General features: G+C 34.3%; 1 non-coding gene across 1 annotated transcript; it reads right to left on the bottom strand.

Annotated features, from left to right (window-relative positions):
• Positions 1-228: 228 nt before the first annotated feature.
• On the bottom strand, positions 229-300 carry Trnam-cau (transfer RNA methionine (anticodon CAU)). The gene has a single exon. It is a non-coding gene; the product is annotated as a tRNA-Met (tRNA).
• Positions 301-6,375: the final 6,075 nt, after the last annotated feature.

Below are 6,375 nucleotides of genomic sequence, written 5' to 3'. Positions count from 1 at the left end.
GGTAATTATGTGACAGGTTGAATTTTGTTTACAACTTTTATGTTATTAAATTGTGAAATTAATTGGTGGGGGTTTTCAATTACCCTAGTTATCTGAGGGGTAATTATGTGACATGTTGAATTTTTGTTTACAAATTTTAGGTCAATTGCAAAGATTGTTCCCCTAATTGTTTGAATCAATTGTGTAATAAATGTCTTTTGCGCGCTCATTAATTGGAAAAAGTCAAGATAGCAAGAGGTAGTTTTGATCTACCGTCCTCTGGGTTATGGGCCCAGCGCGCTCCCACTGCGCCATCTTGCTAATTACATGCATATATGCATTATTTTTTGTACATTATTTGAAAAAAGATGTTAAATAAAAGAAAAAAATGAATTAAAATAGTATAAAATGACAGACACAGTACAAATTATGAGCATCAAAATACAAAATTACTCAATCATTTACAATAAACTGTATAAATTTCAATGAACATCAAGGTACACTTAGCCGAGTGGTTAATAAAGTTCGATAAAAAAAGTTTAGAAAACTCACGAGAAACAGTTACGAGAAACATATACTATCGACTTTATTAACTTCAGCTTACTAAATTCCAAAATGAACACTACTACATATAGTTACTTATAAAATTTAACACGTGTACATCATGAATATTGTTCAAGTTGGTTTGGAAAAACTTAAATAGTTGAAATGCTGCAAAAATTGCGTAGAATCCACACAAATTTTGCATCTTCTGAAGTGGTCGATGTATTATTTTTTGGTACTTTTTACCTAAAAATTTGTAATGTGTTACTGATCGAGCCAGAGAATCCGCATAATAGTAACTTCTGTTGAGTCGAGCAATCAATATCCAATGTTCACCGACTTCTTTACTCGAAGCAGTGTTAATGATTGCAAAGCTGAATTTGGGTAAATTTGGAATGAAATCTGCTGGAAACGATCCAATGTATTTGAATTTTAGCTCAGGAATGCGTTCAATAATTTGTTGAAGAGATTGATTATCCATGACAAATAATCTTCTGTTTCAATTCGCAAGCTCCGTTTGAACAGGGATTTCTCACATTACAATCAAGTTGAAATGATTCGTTCTTTTCAATAAAGCAACAATCTTTAGATTGGGGAAATTTACGTATCAGATCTCCTGTAGATTTACTTACTCTGTCTTCACTATTACCTGTGACATCGGGATGAAAGATAATAATGATGATTAAAAGTCCCAGGAATACTGCACAAATAAGGTATACATATAAGTTTGGAGTAGGTCTACCCCAATTTTCATCCATTCCCTATCTTGATATTATAGTGTGAAAAGGGTTGCAACTGGGCGATGAAAGTACATATCCAACAAATGTTCCAACGCAGAAGGCAATAATATAAAAACCATAAAAAATTGAGAAGAAAATTAAAAAATCTTGATTAATGCAGAGTTCTTCAGACATTCTTAGCAACTATTCCAAACTGATCAATTTTAACTGTTGAGATTCGTTCTCCGAGAACAATTAACTCGGTAACATTGGTTAGCGGACGTTCAAAGAACATTTCTAAACGAAGACTTCCCCACTGAGTTCAGGATAATGAACATTTTCACCAGCATCTTGGAGTGATGTGAGATCGAATACAAGCACATAATGATCTGTGAAGAAATCATTCGGTAACGCAGGAATTTCTTCGTTGAAGTTCATTGCCTTCATTGTTGTAACATAAGCTCTACAATTGTTGGTTGTATCAATTGAGACAACAGCTCTCCCCCCTCGAACAATTCTTAGCTCCCGCAGTCCAAACTTTCGATAATGAAAAGGATTTTCTTGAAAATGTCCGGTGAATGCTGAATTAGTGTTCATTGCTATTGCAATTCGTCTGATTGGGGCATTATTGAAAACATTTTCCTGAATAAATTGATTTTGTCCAGAAGGAATAATAAATGTTCGCGCAATTGTCTCCATAAAATTATAGCAAGCTGGTTGATGTGTTAGTTGATACTTGATTGTCTGGTGATAGACCTCATTAACGACAACACGTCTCGTAAAAAGTGAACAGTCAAGAACTCTAAGGGAAACATGTGGATTGTAGGAAATCATGTAAAAATTTGGTCTCGCTCGAATCAATTTGAGTCTAATTTTTGTATTTGGAAGTAATAATTTTTCACATTGAAATAAGTCGATTGCAAGTTTACCATATAAGGTAACCCCATCTTTCAACAAAAGCTCTTCTTCCCTATCTATGAACGGACTTTTTTCATAATCACTAGGATCTTTCTCAAATTCGTATCCATGACAAGCCAAAATTCCTTCATTATTCATTGTAGAAGCATTGAATTCATTGGATATCAGAGCTTTGTGGCCATAGAGTCCGTTAGACTTGTACACTTGTTGATTGTTTAAATACACTTCGCAGTTGGAGAAAAGAGAGTGTAACAAGTTGTTGACATGAGTCAAATATTGTAAATCATCATCAGTGAAAGTCATACCCATATCTGGTTTTCCATGCTCCTCTTTTTTCATGAAATCGTCAAATAATCTTCCCTTTTGTAATCCAACTTTAATTTGTAAATGAATATCTCTCATATCGAGATGAATACTTCTATCTGTTTCAAATTCAAATTCAATGCTGCTTTCATCCAATGAAGTGCTGGGATAAACTTCTTGAATATGGGATGATTCAATTGGTTCCAAAACCGGAATTTTGTCAAAAATCTCCAAGCAAGAATTTGTAAAGTGTCCATATCGGAAATTACTGTCATTTGTTGATCTGGTATTCATTTTAGTTTGGTAAAAATATCCCTCCTAGTTCGACGACGTCGACTGATTTTTGGCGAGCGTTTTCGAATAATACGTCTTTTTCTAGGTTTTCCTCCTCCTAGTTGTTTACGTAAAGTTTTCTTTCCAACATCTGTGGCTGCAGATTTGAACTTTTTCCTTCCAGCTAATACATTTCCGATTTCTGGCGCAGCTAATTCAATCAAGTCAGCACCAACTCTTTTAGCTGCTGGTACAACATATCGTCTCAAAAAAGGAATTGCAGTTCTCCCAATTGTTTGTGCTAAAGCTCCAAATCCTCTTCCCCTTTGTCTTGAATAACCACGAAAAAACGGTAAATCACTGTCTGCAACCATTTTTTGTAAACTTAATTTTAAAAATGATTGTCTGAAGCTCTTCTGAACATCAATACAGCTCTTGTTACACCTACTGAATTGAAGGGAACTTTTTCACCGTATGAGTCGCGGAGCTCAAGTTTAATGCTGTGGAAAGAATTTTTAAGAATTTTTTTAAATTGTAGATTTGGGAAGTTTTGATAATTCATATATTGTCCAGTAGATATTATGTCTCCATTCTTAATTTTAGAAATAAACGGAATACATCTCAAAAGCGCGGCTTTTGTATCACCTACAATATTGTATTCAACAATATCACTGTATATCATGAGAGTATGAATTCGAACAATATCATAGGGAAATTTAGGAAAATGTGGTCCAGCACCACTCATAAAAACACCCATTCCGTAAACAGCTTCCTCACACCCAAATACGTGACAGAGATCAGTACTGAAGATAACTAGTAACGAGTTTTCATTAGGAAGGCTTAGGGATATTCTCTGTGTAATTCTGTTGACTTTTATTTTGATTGGGGTTTTCTCATACTTTTCTCTTTCCTGAATTTGTTTGTTCATTTCGTTCACAATATCAGATATTGATGGATATAGTCCTGCATCAAATGAATAATAATCGGAAGGTTTTGTATCTGGAGTTGCAGCATCTAGATAGAAAAATTTTCCATCTGTAATATTCTGGTACAAAGACGGATATGATAGTTCGGTTATTGCCACCTCCCATTCTCCTTCAAGGTTAATCTGTTCGGGAAGGAAATTGGTAAAAGAACTCAATGTATTATTTGGATAACAATCAAAGGATGCGTTGGAAACCAGCTCTACCGTAAAAGAGTTCATCACTAAATGATACACTTTGAGAGCTCTTGTTCATAAAATTTTCCTAGTATTTCATCACCCTGCTCTCCCTTGAGGTTGTATGTTGGAGGTTTGTACGTAGCAATCTTAACAATTTCAAAGATTTCACTCGTGAACTGTGACTTGTATCCTTTTCTAAAAGGAATGTCGTATTTCGAAATTCGTACTTTATCCCCTACTTTAAACCGAGGTTTTTTGTATTGTCTGATCGGATTTTTGTAAAAGATTGATAAAAAGTCTTTGTTTTTTACCTCCTTTGGAGCTTTACCTGTAGATCTATTTACTCTACTATTCATTGTATTTAGGAAAGATCCCATTTTTACAAGGTACTTATGCCCGTTTTCTTCCATGAAGCGATAAATAATGTTTTTCAAAGATCTGATAGCTCTCTCAGCTACGGCAGCTTTTGTTTCACTTCTCGTTGAATAAATTTTAATTTTCTTTTCTCCACAAAATTTCCGAAATTCACCACCAAACTCTGTTCCTTGATCAACCCATACTTTTTGTGGGATGTTGTTTTTTCGTAGCATTTTTTTGAAAGCTGCTACAGCATCTGTAGAATACTTTGATTTCATTGGTTGAACACGGACAAAACGAGAAAATACATCAACGCAGATTAATAAATACTTTACTCCGTTATTAAACTCTGACAATTTGTCCATAAAAGCTAAATCAAGACACCAAATTTCATTTATCCGCTTTGCAAATGCAGGTAATCGTCTAAAATGTCGATTTGCTTGACGGTATTTTGTATAGGAATTTTTAGTGTGGAGAAAGGAAATAACCTTACCTCTTGATAAACCGCTCGCTTTTTGAAGATTTCTAACCGATCCAAATGCAGCTTTTCCTTCTTTGTATAATCGTTGAAGTTTCGCTTTTTCAGATTTTGAAAGGGATCCAACTCCCTCTGTCTTTGCTTTTGGCATCCTTGTTTACAATTTTGCTCGGACTTATCCCTGTAGCATCAAGTATTGTGTAATATATATCAGGAAATGCAATATTTTTTCTCTTCAATGTGTAAATAAAATCGGTAAATGCTACATTTGTATCTCTTCCATCCAGTAAAATGGAGTCACTGAGGGACAGCTTGATTCGAGGACATTTGAGTATTTGATCTACAACTGACTCGTTTTTGAATGATTTTGTGTTAGTGGTGATGTCCTTGTGAAGAGAATCTAAATTTTGTGGAACGAAGTTAACTTTTTCCTCACTCTCGTCCAATTTATACACATGTAATTTGAATTTTTGTTCGTAAAGCTGTTGAGGAATCAAAACAAACTGTTCCATTTCAAGAAAGACGGTTAATGATAGACGGAGTTAGAATTGATATAAGTTCTATTCCTTTCCTTGAACTTAAAATTGCTCTCCTTTTATTTATTCCAGTTCTTTTTAGAATAAGCTGATGAATTTCGTCTTGATACTTTTTTACGTCTCGTTTTTGAATATCTTGCAGTTCTCCTCTGAGCATGTTTACGATGCACTCGTTTAGGAACTGAATAAATTCTTTCGGACAATTTTTTAGGTAAGTTCTTTTGAAGTTCCGGGAATAACTTTGGAACGTTGTCAGAGTAGAGAGATGTTGTGTGCTCATCACTCAAAAATGTGGTCTGCTGTTTATGTTGTGGAAGGAAAAAAATTGAAGGAATCGATCCACTATTTGTACAAAATCGAAGAGAGTCGACTGTTTTGGGAGTTAAATCAATAAGTAAATGACCATAAGGAATAGAAGTTGCTTTGGTATACCAATCTTTTAATTGTGAACCTAATCCCAACTGTTGGCTCAGAGTGTTTATTTGCAGTACATCTCTAGGAGATTTGAACAAGACGATATGAGTATTTTGTAACTCTATATCTCTTCCTAATCTACTCTGATGAAATAAATTGTGTTTGATGTATATTGTGCTGAGTCCTTTATGTCTTCCAGCTGTTGCAATTTTAACGAAATCTTTAGAGCTGGAAATCTCCTCACAAGAGTCGTCAAAAATTAACAGATACTTTGTTCCGTTATTTGGGAGGTTTTGAATAAACTCAAAGTCAACTCCTTCTATGAACTCAATATTTTTAACATCTTTAGACATTAAACCATAAAGAGATTGATAATGTTGATAGAAGTAGTAAATTTTGTCGAACTCTGGTTGAAAATTTCCAATTGTTAACCATTCATGTATAAGATGAGATTTCCCAGATCCGCTTGGACCAAACAATGAAATAAAAATTCGTTCTTTTGTTGAAATTATCTTGTTCATAATTTAGGTGAAGGTAAAATATAACCAACTGTACTAGAAAGGATTGCAATCCAAACGGTTGTTTCTTCACACGTTGTAGCCAATGTTATTCGTACTATACAACAGACCAGAATTACGAGTATAACAAAAAATTGGGACAGAAAAACGACTAGAGACCTATTACAAGTCTGTC

The sequence above is a fragment of the Convolutriloba macropyga genome, unplaced genomic scaffold, assembly GCF_964194025.1.
Source record: "Convolutriloba macropyga unplaced genomic scaffold, txConMacr16.3 SCAFFOLD_1267, whole genome shotgun sequence".
Classification (NCBI taxonomy): domain Eukaryota; kingdom Metazoa; phylum Xenacoelomorpha; order Acoela; family Convolutidae; genus Convolutriloba; species Convolutriloba macropyga.
Note: the sequence above shows the minus strand (reverse complement) of the source record. Positions and strands in the feature narration are given on the sequence as shown.